The sequence below is a fragment of the Mesoplodon bidens genome (genome assembly GCF_964165515.1).
Source record: "Mesoplodon bidens genome assembly, contig: HAP1_SCAFFOLD_448, whole genome shotgun sequence".
NCBI classification, from domain to species: domain Eukaryota; kingdom Metazoa; phylum Chordata; class Mammalia; order Artiodactyla; family Ziphiidae; genus Mesoplodon; species Mesoplodon bidens.
In genome coordinates this window covers 239943-257410 of record NW_027671777.1, presented here as the reverse complement: position 1 = coordinate 257410, position 17468 = coordinate 239943, and the positions used below count along the sequence as shown (strand labels likewise).

Sequence of the window (17468 nt, the reverse complement as noted above, 5' to 3'; positions counted from 1 at the left end):
AAACCCACACATAATTGTAACCAACATAGGTTACAATTGCTATCTGCAATATTCCATTTTGTTAAAAACAGATTGGTGTGACTAGCAGAGAGATTAATATGGAGTTCAAAGGGCTGCTAAAAGATGTTCACCAAAATGTTAACCATTTATTTTTGTGTGGTGGCATCAAGTGCATCTTTCTTTATTTTATTTATCAAACCTTCTAAATGGGCCATGTGTTTCTTTACCAAAATAAAAATTTGTTGGTTTCTCGGTGCCTGAAATGGCCCTCCTCTCCTGCACTGCCTCTGACTCTTCCCTCCATTCTCACTCTCTCAGTGAGGGCTGCGAGGAGCCACCCTACTCACTTTCCCAAATGAGCCCCAAATCCCCACCACACTGCTCTTCTTTCACTTTTTCCCATAACACTTATCTCCTAAAATGTTATATAATGATATTCATGGCTTATTGTCTGCTCTCTACCTCCTTCCCCCACCCCCACCTCCAAAAACTCTTCTCCAGAGCAATGATCTCTCCTTTGCCCACTGAGGTATTTCAAATCCTTTACAATGGGGCTTGGCACATAGCAGGTGATCCATACATTTTTTTTCGAATATAAATTTCTTTCTTTATTTTTGGCTGCGTTGGGTCTTCGTTGCTGCTCACAGGCTTTCTCTAGTTGTGGTGTGAGGGGGGCTACTCTTCGTTGAGGTTCGTGGGCTTCTCATTGAGGTGGCTTCTCTTTCTTGCCGAGCATGGGCTCTAGGTGCACAGGCTTCAGTAGTTGTGGCACATGGGCTCAGTAGCTCTGGCTCACCGGCTCTAAAGCACAGGCTCAGTAGTTCTGGAACACAGGTTTAGTTGCTCCAAGGCATGTGGGGTCTTCTGGGACCAGGACTCGAACCCGTGTTCCTTGCATTGGCAGGCGGATTCTCAACCACTTAGTCACCAGGGAAGTCCTCCATACACTCTTGTTGAAAGACTTACGGGGAAATAGGTTTGTTCTTGGCGGTTGTCTACTTGCCTTGCTCTCATTTACGCAGATGCAGAGCTACAAGTGACTGCCCTGTAGGAACCTCGGTTTCCTCCTGGAAGAACCGGGAACCCAGGAGCCAGCAGCCCAAGGAGCTCGACCACGAACCCAGAATGGGGTCTGGACAAGTGATAGGCTCAGCCAGGGCTCTCCTCGCAGACAAGCTCGAAGAACTCCATTTCCCAGAATCTTTTGTTCTCGCATGGACTACATTTCCCAGAGGGGCTCGCGACTGTCCCTGCCCCGACCCTCCCGGAGTTACGTGGGGCGTCGGGCGTCGGGCGTGGGCCGTTGGCTTGAGCTGATTACCCGCCAGAGGTCCGCCAGGGCGGCACCGCGTGGAGTCCCCAGCGGAAGCTTCTGTCCGGCCGTGGCAGTTCCAGAGCCTCCAGCCTGCGGCCCGCGGAACCCCCGATGCCTGGGCGAGGTGAGCGGTGGGGGGTAGGCAGGATGCGGGAGGGAGGACCGGGCTTCGGGAGGATCCGTCGCCGGGGCATGGGGCACAGGCCCAAGAGACGCGAGCCGGGTCTTTGTGGGCGCCGGCGGGCCGAGAGCCGGGCACCCCTGGCTCTGTTCGCCTGCCGCACCCAGCCATCCCACTGACGTGCCCCTGAACGAGACAGGTCGGACACATCGTCCCCATTGGCTGGACCCAGCCACCCTCCTGCTTCTTCCCAACCAGTTCCCAGCGCGCTACCTGCTCAGCGCCTGCCAGCATTTGAATTTGTTTCAGGCTGGCAGTGAACGTGAGAAAATTATTTCCTCCCCTTACCATCACCCCTGCACTCCCGAGTGACAGGCTTGTTTTACGCGAGAAGTGAGTCGCCAGCTTCTCCCAGTGGCAGAGCCAGGACTGGACCCAGGTCTTTGGTTTAATGTGCCCTTTCCTCAAGACAGCAGCCCCTCCCCGCCATAGGAGAGCTGATGTTTTCCCTTTTCAAAGCAGCTTTCTCTAGAAATCTGGCAATTGTTTCCTTGACAGGAGGGGGAGGAATTGGGTGGGAATGCTTGAGGTGGAGAAAAGTTGTCACATGCACGCAGGGAGGTTAGAGCAGGTGCTCTGGAGCCCGCGGTGCTTGGAACCCTGGTGCCACCCTCCCTGGCTGTGTGGACTGGGACAAGTTGCTCCCACTCTGCCCTCAGTTTCCTGATCTATAAAATGGGGTGCTGACAGTGCCAACTGTGCTGTGGGACTCGATGATGTATTGATAGGTAGTGCCTGGCATGCGGTGAGGCTCAGGGAGTTGCTGCTACTGCTGATAGAGTCCTAGGACTTTTCCTCTGAGCCAGGGAAAGAGCTGGGCCTGGACCAGGATGACCCAGCCCTTCTCTCTGGTCCTGTCTAGCCCTCGTTCCTTCTGACTTCCTTCTCTGGGGGCACTTGGCATCATTTTCAAGTGGTATAAAGGTTTCAGAGCTGCTGATTCTGAGGGGTGGAAAGCAGAAGGGGCTTCCTCCTGGTTCCCTTTTTCTTCTCTCAGATCTGGCTTCTGGAGACTTCTCCCATCCTAAGGTGAAACTGCCCAGAAAGAGGACATGGCTACTGAACAGAGGGAAGCAAGGTCTCAGGTGAGTTCATTGCCATCTCAGGTCTTAGAGATAGATGGTTTTTTTTTTTGTTATTTTACCCTTAAACTGAAGTTTTCTCCCCAATACAGTCTTCACCAGGATTTGGAGCCCATGTCCTTCTGCCTTGGAAGAGTTGGTCCACCCTGGTGGATGTTGGATTGCATAGGGAATGCTTGCCTCCAACCCCCCAATCCATGGCCTGTGTTTCTCTTTTTTTTTCTAATAGACATTCTTTTATTCATTAATCTCAATTCACTGTATGATTACTGAATTGATAGGTAAGATGTCACATGTCTTATACCACATGGGGTCAGAACAAACAAACATGCACACTTGGCAGAGTTCCTTTCTGGCCTGTCTCCTTTGCTCAGTCGTGTCCCCCTCCCTACCCTTGGCCAGAATGCTTTTCTTTTTCTTTCCGCCCCTGAGAAATCCTCATGATACCTTTGCCAGGCTTTTCCCAGTCCATAGTTTTTAGTTTTTCTCCATCTTAACTTTCTGGATCATGTGCCTTGCTTCTGTCACTCTCTTGAAAACTGATGTTGACCTGCCATTTTCATCTTTATGTTGTGAGAATGAGGGTGGGACCCCATCCAGGTGAGCCACTGTGTGAACAAAGGATAGCCATGCTGGTGGGGATGTAGATGGAGAGGTCTCTTGACTCCAAGAGCAGAGAGAAGACTCCTCAGGAAGCAGCAGTGAGAGTTTCATGGGATATTGGTAGTGGAGAGGCAGTGTATACAGTGATTCCTCAGTGGGGCTTTTGAGCCAGATGGCCAGGTTTGTGCCCATCTCCTCTGTTGCTGTTAATGGGTCTTGGGCAAAAAACTCCACCTCTCTGTGCCTCAGTTTCTTACCTCTCTGTGCCTCAGTTTCTTCACCTGTAAAGTGAATACAACAACTGGGCCTACCTCAGAGGGTAGATGAGAGGATCCTGGGAGTTAGTGCATGGAAAGCATTCTTATCAGGGCCGGGCACATAGTAGATGTTCAATATGTGGTGGTTGTGGTAGCTAAACGATATTATTTTAGTTCATGATGTCTATCTATCTACTGTTGGTAGATAGAAATGACTATACAGTGTCCTTCCTTTACTCATCCTCATCTAACAATAGTAGTTAACATTGCTGGGGAATATCCTGAGGGCTTCAGCTTTGTTCTCACTCTCATAGTGAAGCAGAAGTTATTACCCCCATTTTACACTTGAAACTGAGGCTCAACGAAGTCAGGTAACCTGAAATCAAACCCAGGTATGTCTGGCCTCTAAGTTCATGTTAGTTATCATCCAGCCTTTCCTCTGGTACATCTTTCAGAACACAGGGCAGGCCTGGCTCCCAAATGACCAGAGTTCTCTGCAATGTGATGTTGTGTATCTTTTGGACCCATGAAATGTGGTAGTGGTTGATCTTCTGAGACTGTGGCTAGGACCTGCCTCTGCATATTTGGGCTACTGTTTTCTAAGCCCTTCCCATTCCATTCCAACAGAGCCAGGCTGCTCTCTTACCCAGAATCTTCTCCATCCCTGCTTGTGAGTCCTATGTGACATTTCTCCCTAACCTCACCTGCTGCCGATACATCAGTACTATGTGGACTTGTGTGTAAAACTCAGTGACAGGACGTTTAAGACCAGAGAGAGAATATACCTACCAAGTGCTGGGTTAAAAGAAAACTTCAGTTATCGTCTTGTCTCTGCCATTGGTAAAGTATGTGACCTGGTGTCTTAACTGCCCTGGACCTTGTGTTTCTCATCTCTAAAATGAGGATTGAACGAGGAAATAGTATATGGTCCTGTCCAGCGACACTTTTCTTGTTCATATTGTTTCACGTGTTTTTCTTGTCTGCCAGTTGGATTGTAAATTCTTTTGAGGGCAAAGATCATTTCTTGTATTCCCTGCCATGTGCCAATAAATTATCTTATTATACATGCACTGCATGTTAATGTTAAAAATCTCAGAGAATAAAAAAGTAAAATCACTCTTACCCCAACATCTTGAGATAATCATGGTCATACCTTTGGTATGCAGCCCTCAGAATAATTGTCTGTGTACCTTTATTTATTTATTATTTATTTATGTACATGTGTACATATGTATGTATGTATTTTTTATTTTATCATGTTAGCTTTTTATTTTGATAAAATATACATAAGATGAAATTTACCACTTTATCCATTTTTGAGTATATTGGCATTAAGTGCGTTCACAGTGTTGTGCTACCATCACTACTCTTTACCTCCATTGTATGGATTATCATTTATTACTTAACCCTATGAGATAGGCGTTGAGAGGCAGTTCCTTGGATTGGAATTCTACCTCTACCACTGACCAGCTGTGATATTGTGATTTATAATATGAAATATATATTTGGTCTTTGTCCCTGTTCCTGGCACATAATTTCCAAAACCCTTGTGATTTCCTAAGTGGTTAGTAATATATGCTTTTTATCCCTGAAATTACTTCAGAGCAATGAAGGCACAATGGGTGTGTTTTGTATCCACACCAGAGTTTATGTTAATGAGGTTACTTTTGTACCCCACCGAAGGATGCGGGCTAATTGCCAGGGGAACCAACCTTGATTAAAGTGTTGGAATTTTCAGTCCTGCCCCCCAATAACCCCTCTTATCCATCTGTCACCACCCGAGGAGATGAAAGTTGCATCAGTCGCCAATGGTCAGTGATTTAATCAATCATGCCTATGTAATGAACCTCCATAGAAACCCAGAAGGGTTCAGAGTTCTTCCAGGTTGGTGAACATGTAGAGAGTCAGAGAGAATGGTGAATCCTGAGAGAGCATGGAAGCTGTGCACCCCTTCCCTGTGCCGCTCTTTCACCTGCCAGTTCCTATATCTTCTTTTATAATAAACCCGTAATCTAGTAAGTAAATGTTTTCCTGAGTTCTGTGAGCCACTCTGGCAAATTAATCAAACCTGAGGAGAGGGCTGTAGAAACCTCCAATTTATAGCCAGTCAGTCAGCAGCACAAGTAACAACCTGGACTTGTGATTGACATTGAAAGGGGGCCAGTCTTGTGGGAATCTGACACTATCTTCAGGTGTCAGAATTGAGTTTAATTGTAGGACACCCAGCTGGTGTCCCACAATTGCTTGGTGTGTGGAAAACCCCCCACATCTGGTGTCAGATGTGAAGTAGTGTTGTATTAAGAGTAGCGGAGACATGCAGGAGGAGTGAGTTTTCCCTTCATACCAGCTGTGTGACTTGGATAAATTTCTCTTTGTTTTCTCTTGTGTAAAATGGACACAATAATAGTACCTTCTTCATAGGGTTGTTGTGAAGATAAAATAAAGATATACACTAAAGGTTAATATAAAGCTCTAAGAATAGTACTTAGCCTGAAAAAAAGCATTCAATAAATTATAGCTATTTTAATTTCCATTATTACTGTCCTCAAGCTTTAGGGAGCACAGAGTGCCTTCAGTTATTTAAACTAGCTCCCTCAGTGATTATTGAGGTTGTTTCCATTTCTTTGCTGTTACTAACACCATGATAAATGTCCTTGCATGTGCATTTTTGTTCAGTGTTCATTATCAAACAAATATAATAATTGGAGAGTTAAAGAGTACGCACATTTTAAAGCTTCTATTGTATGTTATCAAATTGCCAACAGGAAGATTATTCTAATTAACACTCCCACTAATGGCCTTAATACCTCCACCCATCTCTTGTAGCAGTTAACTCGGGGCCTGGTTCATACTTCCTGCTACTCAGTATCTATTTGTCATTGGTCAGTTGTTCATTAAGCAAATGACCTGGAACCTTCAGAACCTAGAATAATATAGAAGCATTTCATGGTAGCTCGTCTACTCCCCACTGCCGCCTTTTTCACCCTGTGTGATGGGTGGTCCTGGGTGAGCTGAGATGCTTGTCTCTACAGGTGTCAGTGACGTTTGAAGATGTGGCTGTGTTCTTTACACGGGATGAGTGGAGAAAGCTGGCTCCTTCTCAGAGAAACTTGTACCAAGATGTGATGCTGGAGAACTATAGTAACCTTGTCTCATTGGGTAAGGAAATTTTCCCTGTAGATACAGAGTTCAGAAATTGGGATACCTCAGCATCTGATTTCCAGGGTAAAAGCCCTGGGTCATTAAAAACTTTAGCTGAGTTTTGCCTTAGCACTGTGCAAACTGGATCTCCATAAATAAACCTGAAAACCTTTTTCTCCCTTGTAGGTATGGAATTGCCCCATGGATGGGACAATCTACAGAGCTGCACATTAGAAATTCCCTCACTGCAGGCAACATTTTCCCACTATGACTGAACTATGATGTGTTTGCTCATCTCTTAACAGAGAGCATCCCTCAACCTTTTTCTTTGACCCAACACTGGCTTTTTTCAATTCTCTTTTACAGGGGTCAGCAAACTTTTTCTGTAAAGGGCCAGGGAGTAAATATTTTCAGCTTTGTGGGCCACATATAGTCTCTGTAACGTATTCCTTTTCTTTTTTTTTTGAACCATTCTTTGCTCAAGGGCCATGCATAAACAGACAGTGGCCTAGATTTGGCCTATGACCCATAGTTTGCTGACTGCTGCCATCTTTCAAAGGGAGTCAGATAGTGTTTTCTCATTTTAAACAAGCTACTTGGTACATAATCCTTTCCACAGATACCTGTTACAAATATTAATTTAATCTGTACATTTAACAGACATTTAACAGTATATACATATTCCCTCTTGTATAGAAAGCTATTAGCACCCTGTTAATCAAGTCTGCATGTTTATCATACTTCACTAACATACAACTAAATGTTACATTGCCCCTTGCTTTTACCCTAACACACCCCTCACATTGTGGGGGCACAACTGGAGCATCCCACAGAAGTTCTCTGTATCATCCTTTGAGTTTTCTGCTCAGATCTCAGATACCTCTTTGTGTCAAGGCAAAATCAAGTCTTTTTTTTCTTTTTCTTTTTTTCCTTCTTTTAGGTCTATGAGCAGGACTCCCATTTTCCAAACCCGAGGTGATCTCCCTGTTGCAGCAAGGAGAAGATCCCTGGAAGGTAGAGAAAGAAAGCCCTGGAGGCTCCTCTCTAGGTGAGTGGGTGGGGAATGTCTGCAGGCAGCAGTCTGGTAAATGAGTGCATGTGCAACTCGGAGATGTTGGTCAGGGAATTTTCTGCATGTTCTCAGTCCTGAAGAAGTTTTGGAGAAGGGATGCTAAGGCCCCTAGTCACAAGCTTCCTCTTCTTCTCTGATAATTACTGCACAAGTGAATCTCTCAGGATCTTTTCTCTTGTGACTTCCTGTTGTTTCAGAGGAGGGCTACATTGTCATGCATTCATTCAGCAAACTTAGTGCATTTAAGGAACTGCAGATAATTCATTCAGACTGAAGCTCAGGGTATATGGGAAAAGAAAGAGATGAGGAAGGAAATGAGATTAGAGAGCCAGGTGGGGGCCACACTATGAAGTGCTTTGGTACAGTTCTTAGGGATGGGAACTGTCCATGGATGACTGGAAATAATTCAAGAGTTTCAAGCAGAAGAGTTGTATGGTTGTTGATATTTTAGAAAAAATAGTCTGAGTCTGAGATACTTTAAACGTCCTTCAGTAAAGGCTAAAGAAGCTGAGGTGGGTCCCTACACTGGCACACAGCACCACAGTCAGAAAGCAGCAGCACTGGTGTGGGCAGAGCTCCAAGCTATGTGAAGGACTAAAGCAAGTTACGGTGCATTATTATGACATATCGCCATTTATGTGTAAAGAAAATTACGTGGGTGTTTGTCTATATGCATTATGTGCGTGTAAGTGCCAAGAGAAAGGTCGGGGGACACCTAAGCTGGTAACTAGTTACATTTTGATTGGGACTGAGAATGGGCATTGATGAAAGGGGACTTTAGTTACATGCAATGTTATTAAAATTTTCACAGAGAATATATTCATGAGTCCTTATTACACAGTTTCAATTAAATAAGAATGGTTACTTTGGAAACACTGTTGGTCCTAGATTTGAAGTGAGGAAAAACTAGAGGTGGGAACCTTCTGGAGATTATTCCATAATGTGGGCAAGACATTACCTGGAGGGAGGCATGTGCAGTGAGTTCAGGAAAGAGGAGAGGTCCCTTTATTAAGGGTATAGGACAGGTTCGGTGTGGGATGGGTTTCATTTGAAATGTTAGTGAAATATGGGTAGAGGTCACCAGTGGACAGCTGTAGAAGGTAAACAGGGTCAGAACTCAACAGGGACGTCAGGGAGCCATCAGTGCAAAGGTGGCATTTGAAGCCTTGAGCTGAGCAGATGAGGGAACGGAGGAGAGGACAGAGTCCCAGGAAACCTCAGTGTTTATGAGGTGGGTTAAGAAGGAAGAATCTGTGGCTGAGCCTGAGAAGAAGTCACCAGAGGAGAAAACTGGCAGATTCGGCTGTCATGGAAGTTGAGGACTGAGAGCTGTTGACTTGGGGAGGCCAGGGCTCTGGGGGAGCCAGGTTCTAAGCCTCGCTCACTGCTTTCCTGTCCCGTGATAAACAGCAGTGCAACCTTGGACAGAAGGATGCAGGTCCTGCCCTGGCGTAGCTCAGTGGAGGGGGAGGCTAATCGCACACAGGGCTGCGGAATGACAGCTTCCGGTGAGGACCTCGGGGGAAGAGCTGCAGGTGCTGTGAGAACGTGGAACAGGAGGGGTGCTGTGGGCAAGGCTTCCCGAGGAAGGGCCGGATCCCACATTGTGAGAAGCGTTCAGGCACAGGAAGAGCATGTCCGAGAGTCCAGACAAAGGAAGCCGGTGTGTGGAGACGGGAGCAGGGAGAGGGGGCCGGGACCTGAGAGCCAGGCACAGCCTCTGAGGAGTTGAAGTACCCTGGCCACGAGCCCAGGTTTATGTTCTGCAAGGATCAGCCTGCAACCAATGTGGAGCCACCTGGCATAGACGTAGTAGGACTTGTCTGAGGTTGCTGTCGGGTCCAGACGAGTCACTGATGACCCCTCACAATGCGGGCCCAGCAGAAGGGCTGTGGGACAGGCTGTCTCGATCCCTAAAGCACCCACACCTATAGTAGAGCTCGTTCTTCCCCGTATAATGTGAGATCTTTTGAGGTGGAAACCACACTTACCTCTCCTTATATCTTTTAACTGTCACTTGGGAGAAATATTCTAATTTTGTGGGAACTGCTAGAGACCACCACAAAGTAAACAGAGAACGCAGGCAGCAGGAAACCAGTGGAGAGTTTAGGAGGGGCATCAGGTGTGGACTGAGTATGGCGTGGAAGATCAAAGGAAGAGATGGAAGAATTGTTCCCTTTCCATTTGCCTCGGGAGCCTCTGATCCATGAGGAGTCCCCCTTCCTGAGTGAAGTGTTAGTTGGATTAAACTGAATAGAAAGTATGACTGGAGTCGAAAGCTGTCCAGAGAGACCCTGAAGACACCTAGTGGTGATGTCAAGTCCTTCTCAGGGTTGGGAAACTGTCCCTGAAGGAAAACTCTGAGTGGGTGTCTGGAGGAAGTAAGGCCATCAGAGCCAAGCAGTGTGTGCATTTCTCTTGATGGGATGAACCTCCTCTCTTTGGTCAAAGGAGACAGTCAGGTGGGGCGTCCTGGGTGTGCTGGCGTCTCCTGCACCCCTGGCAAGTCTCCCATTTGCCTGGACTAAAGTGCCCTTGGAACAGTTTCCCTTCCAAGGGGAGCTCACTTCCCTGTGAGCTTAGGTGAGGGACCTGGATGTTCTTGGAAGTACCTTGATCATTAACTCTAGACCAGAACCAAAAACCAACCCTTTGAACAGCCGGTGACAGAAAAGCTAATGCTTCCAGGGTAGGACTCCTAGAACCTCTAATTGCCTCCAAGTGTGTTTTTAAAATATAATTTTCACTTCAAAACTACTCAGAAATAGGAAAAACAAGACAAAAAGGGAAAACAAACTGTCATCCCTGGATCTGTATGTTTCATGTTGAGAGATGGGAGGAAATGGCTCAAAGGGTACACGTCTCATCTGAATCTGTTACTTAAGAAATGAGTCCAAAGTCTAATCACTATTCTGGCATATTATGTATATCAGTTATATATATATATATATATATATATATATATATATATATATAAAATAAGAATAATGTGATTCAATCAACTTGAACGTCTCATGAGTTTGATTTACACCTAACATGAAAATATTCTTTTATTAAAAAAATTTAAAATTCAGGGATGATCTAGGTAAACAGTTACCTCCAATGAAAAGGTATTTTTCTTTCTTTGTCTTTTTCTCTTCCTTTGTTATATTTATGCAAGAATTCAGGGCAGACTGAACCTGGAAGGGTGGTCAGCTAAGGGGTTGCTTGTGGACTGCATTCCACTCACCAAGACTTGCTGGGGCTTCATCTGCACAGAGAGTAGGGGTCGTTTTCTAATTAGCAGAAAGGTGCTGTAGGGGTTATAGCAGCAGCCTAATGAGATAACATGCAGTGGTTTTAAGGAGTGAATTTCTTACAAGGTGAAAGTTGAGCCCAAATGCTCTGTAGCCCTGTTTACTATGTTTGATTTAGTCTTGTTCTCATCCCCTGCGGTCCTCTCCTGCCACCAACATCTACTGTCCTTGTAACTGCCAGAATGGTCTATTTAAAAGATAGATCAGGTCATCTCACTCGCATGCACAAAACCTCTAGTGGCTTCTATCACATAGAACACAATCCAAATCCCCCAGCGTGGCCCTCAGAGGCCTTTGTGGTCTGGCCCCAGCTAACTCTTCGCCTTCACCTCCTTCCTCTCTGCCCTTCATTGGAGAACTCTAATCACCCTGGCCTCCTTGTAGTTCATCAGGAAGGCCAAGCAGGCTCCCACCTCAGGGCCTCTGCACTTGCTTTTTCCTCTCCTGGACCATTCTTCCTGATGGCCAGGAGCCCACTTGACTCACTTCCTCACACTATACAGGTTTCTGCTCAGATGGCACTTTGTCAGTTAGACACAGCTCATCCTTTGTTCTTTGTCCTCCGCAGGACACAGGTCCTTTGTCCTCCACATTCTTTATCCCCTCACCATGCTTCATTTTCTCTCAGAGTACTTATTACTGCAAAATAGTACATATTTATTTATTATCAGCTCTTCCTCTGGATTGTAAATTCCCTCATGCTGGGTTGTCTGTTTCATTTGTTCCCATGTCCCCAGTACCTAAAATAGTGTCTGGTCAGAGTCAGCTTCTAGTTAGTGAATGTATGAATGACTTGGTTAGGTAGTCGTGATGGAGACAGAAAAAAGGGAACCAGTTGCAGAGATATTTGGCAGATAAAAGCAACAGGACTTGGAGATGGTTTAGATATGGAAGATAGAGGAGATGGAGTTGTCAAGGATGCGTGCTTGGTTTGTGGTTTGTTCTGGGATGGACAGTGATATCATTCACTGAGATAGTGGTGCTAGGAGATCAGATTTGGGGGATGGTATAAATATGGTTTTGGATGACTTAAATTGTCTTTGGTTAACCTAGTTATTCAAGTGGAGATGTCAAATAGCCTGTTTGATTTGGAGTTCCACCCCTTATAATATACCCTGGGCATTAAATGTAAATTTGGGAGACCCTGTCACTAAAGATAATTGAAACAGTGGTTGAGTTTGAGTTAGTCTGTGGAGTGGATTCAGAGTACAGCAAGAGCAAGAAAGAGCCTAGGACTCAATTTTGAGGACCTCTGGCATTTCATGGCTAGGCAGAGAGAAATGAACCCATAGGGAAGACAAGGGTAAGGTGTACTATAGAAGGAAACTCGGGAGTCTAGTGTCATTGAAGTCAAGTCTCATAAAGGATGGTATCAGTAGAGGTAGGGAAAAGTAGATGAACTTGAGACATATTTAGATGGCAGAATAAACAAGTCTTGGTAATTGATTAGCGGAGGGAGAGGTGTGAAGGATGCCTTTTAAAGTTTTGATTCAGAACTGGTGCCAATTACAGAGACAAAAAGGTTGTACAGGTTGGGGGGAGGAAATAATCATAAATTCAGTTGAGCTGTCTTTGAGACACTCAAGTTGCTGTTTTGAGCTGGATTTTGTATAATTAGGTATGGAGAGTAGAGAAGTCTTGCCTAGAGTATGTTTGTAGATGAAGCTGGCCTGTGGAAAGTGCACAGAGTGAAAAGAATCAGGGTCCTAGCACTCAAACCTGTGGAACTCCAAGGATTAAAGATCAGGTAGAGGAAAATGAGCACACAAAGGAGATTGAAGCTGGTGGAACATGAGAAGAATTTGGAGGTAAGTTCAGGGTCACTGTAGCTTAGGTAGTGAGCATCTGAAGGAAAATGAGGGGTCACTATCAGATGCTGCTGAGAGGTAAGTTAGGTGGGGACTGAAGAGAGCATCTTGCCTTTGTCACATGAAGGTCATGGTTGCCTTAGGGTAATGGTAAGGACAGAAGCCAGAATGGAGCCCATGAGGGGTGAGTGAGCAGGAGGAGATGAATATGTGTGGGATACGACAAGGTGAGATGTGACAAGGAGGCAGTAGCTGGAGAGCTCTTCTATGCAAATATAAACAAATATTTCTTGTTTTTCTCTGTCCACTCAAATTATATTATACAGCACACATTATTCTGCCCCTTTCTCTTGATATATATTGAAACTCTTTCCATGTCAGTACATAAAGAGCTTCCTCATTCTAAGGAGTAGTTCTACGGCCTTCAGCTAGCTCTCTTCTTGGCTGGCAGAAGAGGTGATTTTGGTTGTATGTGGCTTTGGATAATGTTAGCCCATTGGGTCCAGTTTGGGCTAGAATTTTATAAATGCTATGGTTTCTAATTAGCAATATGGATATTGGTTTAAAGCTGTACCTTTATCGTGTACCCATATGATGTCCTGGTGTATTACAGTTAGAGTTAATCCAACTGTCCATCAAAGGAATCTGGTTGAATAAGCTGAGGGACATTCTCATGGTGGAATTCTCACTTTAAATAAGAATGAGGAAGAATTCTGTAAATTCCACTGTGGGGTGATAATATTACTAAGTAGGGGAAAGTGCAGAACAGAACAGTGAGAGTAGGACTTTTATCAAAGGAAGGAGGAGATACCAAAAAAGAAAAAGTGTATATTTGCTTATATTAAAAAAAATAGAGAAGCCAAATAAAAAAAGGATAAAAGCAGATCTATAAAAATGGTCACCTATAAGGTGAAGGAAGAAAAAGAAAAAGGATTGAGAGAACAAGGATAGAATGTAGAATTTTTTTAAGGTACCTTGTTTTTATAATGTTGACTTTGGAACCATAAAAATGTTTTATAGGGCTTCCCTGGTGGCGCAGTGGTTGAGAGTGCGCCTGCCGATGCAGGGGTTCGTGCCCCGGTCCGGGAAGATACCACATGCCACAGAGCGGCTGGGCCGTGAGCCATGGCCACTGAGCCTGCATGTCCAGAGCCTGTGCTCCACAGCGGGAGAGGCCACAACAGTGAGAGGCCCAAGTACCGCAAAAAAAAAAAAAAATTATAAATTATAAAACAAGATTAAACAAAAATGAAAAAGTGTTCCATAAATATTGAAAGCAAAATGAAACAAATGACCCTAATTGTGTTTCAGGTTGTTGGCTTAGTCACAGAGAAAAATTATCTCAAATGCTTTTAAATCACAGCAGCTTGAATAAAGATCCTTAGTGATTTATATAAATATTATGGTTTATAATAAGACATATATATTTGGTACAGAGCTCCTAAAACCCTGGGAATTCCTAGGTGATGAGAGCTACAACGGTGTCTTTGTTATGTTAATGAGGTTTCTTTTGGACCCTATCTTAGGATGGGGCCTGGTTGCCAGGACCAATCATGTGATTAGAGGTTTGAAAGTTGACCTCCAGGGAGGGGAGGGGGACTGGAGGTTGAATTAGTTGCCAGTGGCCAATGATTCAATCAATCATGCCTGTATAATGGCGCCTCCATAAAAACCCAAAAGGACAGATTCAGAAAGCTTCTGGGTTGGTGAATATGTGGAGATCTGGGGAGAGTGGTGTACTTAGAGAGGGCTTAGAAATTCCATGCCCTTTCCCCATACATTGACCTGTGCATCTCTTCCATCTGGCTGTTCCCAAGTTATATCCTCTTATAATTAACTGGTGATCTAGTAAGCAGAATGTTTCTCTGAGTTCCATGAGCCACTGTAGCAAATTAACCAAATGTAAGAAGGGGGTCGTGGGAACCTCTGATTTATAGCCAGTTGGTCAGAAGTACAGATGATAACCTGGGTTTGTGACTGGTGTCTGAGGGAGGCAGGGGGCAGTCTTGTAGGACTGAACCCTTATCCTGTGCGATATGATGCTATCTCCAGGTAGATAATGTCAGAGTTGAGCTGAATTGAGGACACCCAGTTGGCATCCAAGAATTGCTTATTATTGATGTGGAAACCACCCCCCCACACCACCACATTGGAATTGGGTGAAGAACATGTAATTAATACCTTACAGGCAAAAATAACTTCAAACAATAATGTTGATTTTGGTGGTTATAATAAAAATATGTGGTTATGTTTACAAATAGAGTTCTTATCTTTGAGAAATGTGTTCTGACGTATTATTGATGAAATGATATAATACGGAATTAGTGTACTTTAGCATATGCTAATGAAAGAGACGTAAGGGAGTTGTATTAATTTTCTCACCTGCTCCAACAAAGTGCCACAAACTGTGTGGCTTTAAACAACAGAAATTTATTGTCTCACAGTTTTGTGGGACCATGCTCCCTCTGAAACTCCAGGTAGAATCCTTCCTTGCCTCTCCCTACCTTCTGGATGTGGCCAGTGGTCCTTGTTCCTTGGCTTGCAGCTGCATCACTCCAGTCTCTGCTTCTCTTGTCACTTGGTGTTCCCCTGAGGTATCTTGACATGGTCTTTCTGTGCTTGCCTGTGTCCAAATTTCCCTTTTATAAAGACACCAGTCATATTAGAACCTACCCTAATCACCTCATCTCAACTTGATTGAATCTGCAAAGTTACTTAACCTTACCAAATAAGGTTATATTCTGAGTTATTGGAAATTAGGACTTCAACATATCTTTTTTGGGTGATGCAATTCAACCCATAATAAGGTAATAGATGAAACAGCATTAGTGATTGTTGATGCTGGCTTGGCAATTCATTGTACAATTCACTCTACTTTTGTACATGCTGAACATCTTCCATAATAAAAAGCTTTAAAAATCAGAATTACCAACAACGGAATTTCTAAAACAGCATTTCTCTTTTTCACCAACACAGGCATTCTGGAATACATTTACAGATGTGTAGTTCTGCCCCCATCGTGGTGTTGTGTGTAATTCTCAGCATATAGCTCCCTCAATTCTCTGACTCTAGAAAACCTTATGAGACTGCAAATGCATGTGACATTTTTATAGGAATAATTTTGAATCTGACCACCTGTAGGATAAGGTGGGAAGGATATAGGTCTGGAAAGTTGGCTTGGGTTCAAAGATTTTGATGCTGCCTTTAGCCCTCACACTATCCCTCCATCTAATCTATGGCTAATCCTTTAAAATCCCATTTTAGACATTTCTTCCCCCAAATTCTGGCCACCACTAGTACGCCTTCCCAGCTTGTACTTGCTACTATCTGAGGGTAGTTTGGATGTTGTTGTAAGCTCACATTTTCATCCATTTCTGTCTTGTGTTTTTGTTGTATAAATGACCACACTTCTCCTTTTTTGTCTCTAATGCCAAACTGGGAGCTCCTTAAAGAAGTTAACTGTTTCTTTTCATTACCAGATCTGGAATGTCTTGTGGATCACATGCCTAAGATAGAGCCTGACATGTTGTAGGTGCTTTTTAAGTATTTGATGAATGAAGTAAATAAGGAGCAGTCAGTGCTTTTTGAAATAATAAGAGGAGTTCTATATAGTAAGAAGGTTAAGTTCAGTGGGAAGTAATACTAGAAAGGTGAGAAACAGGTCAGAGGATCAACTTGAAGGTCAATAGCAATAGTCACTATTGAGTAAGGAGATGCTGAACTTGGATGTATTAATGATGGTTGTTAGAGACATCTTAGTGAAGAGATTCAAGGGAATTTGATGACTGACTAGACTTGGAATGCAGGGGAGAGAAGATTCTGAGATGAAACTAAGAATTCGTGGCAAAGGAGCTGAAGAAGTTATGATATAATTCAGAACTTGGAAACCCAAAAAGAGTTCGAAAGGAATGCACTGGATTCGGATTTGGACAAGCTGAATTTGAAGAAAAATACTCAAATGAAGAGTCTAGCAGGCAGCTGGAAATACCTCTGTAAAGTGTTTTGAGGCTCAGGATAGTCATTCAGATAGGAGGTGTGGGAGTGGATGAAATCATCTAGGGAGAGAAGGTTGAAGAGCGACTCACAGAGTTTCATAAGCACCAAGGGAGGAGAAACTAGACCTAATGACAGGAACTAGTCAGGGTGGTGGTCATTGGCAAAATCACCTGTTCTCTAAACTTCTGACCTAAGTCATAACCTTGTTCATGAGTTAGCTCAGGCCCAGGCTTGATTCTGGGAGAGAGCAAAAGTTGAACTGCGCTTCAGGAGACATATCTTAGACCTACAGAAAACTTTAAGCAGACCATAAAGAACAGTTAGGATGTCCATAATCCAGGACTGATGTCCCCTTCATTGGGAAACATGACTGTTTTAAGTTATTAGTCCCATTCTGGACTAAGGCATTGGCACTTGAAGTAGAGTTGAGGTGAGTTTCCCAGTATTGGTATGGACCCTTGTAGCTATAATTACTTCCATTAAAAAATAAAAACTCCCCATGTCCTGTTTCTCTATTCTCCTTTAAACAGAACTTTTCAAAAGCATTTCTATACTTGATGTCTCCATGTTCTCACCTCCCATTGTTTCTTCTGTGCACTCCACTAGGGCTTTCTTCCTTACTATTCCATGAAAAGCAGTTATTAAATCCCAAACAGTCTCCATCTTGGCACAATCAGGGTTAAGTTTTTAATTCTTAAGTTGTTTAACAAAGTTGAT

The 17468-nt window shown here is 44.0% G+C and overlaps 1 pseudogene across 1 annotated transcript in view; it reads left to right on the top strand.

The window, feature by feature from the left end:
- The first annotated feature begins 1641 nt into the window (after positions 1-1641).
- Positions 1642-17468, top strand: part of LOC308611065 (dual specificity protein kinase CLK4-like) — a 147577-nt pseudogene continuing 131750 nt past the window's right edge. Inside the window, exons 1-3 of the transcript in view lie at positions 1642-2581; positions 6471-6597; positions 7532-7627. The product of the transcript in view is annotated as a dual specificity protein kinase CLK4-like (transcript). The remainder of the gene's footprint in view (positions 2582-6470; positions 6598-7531; positions 7628-17468) is intronic.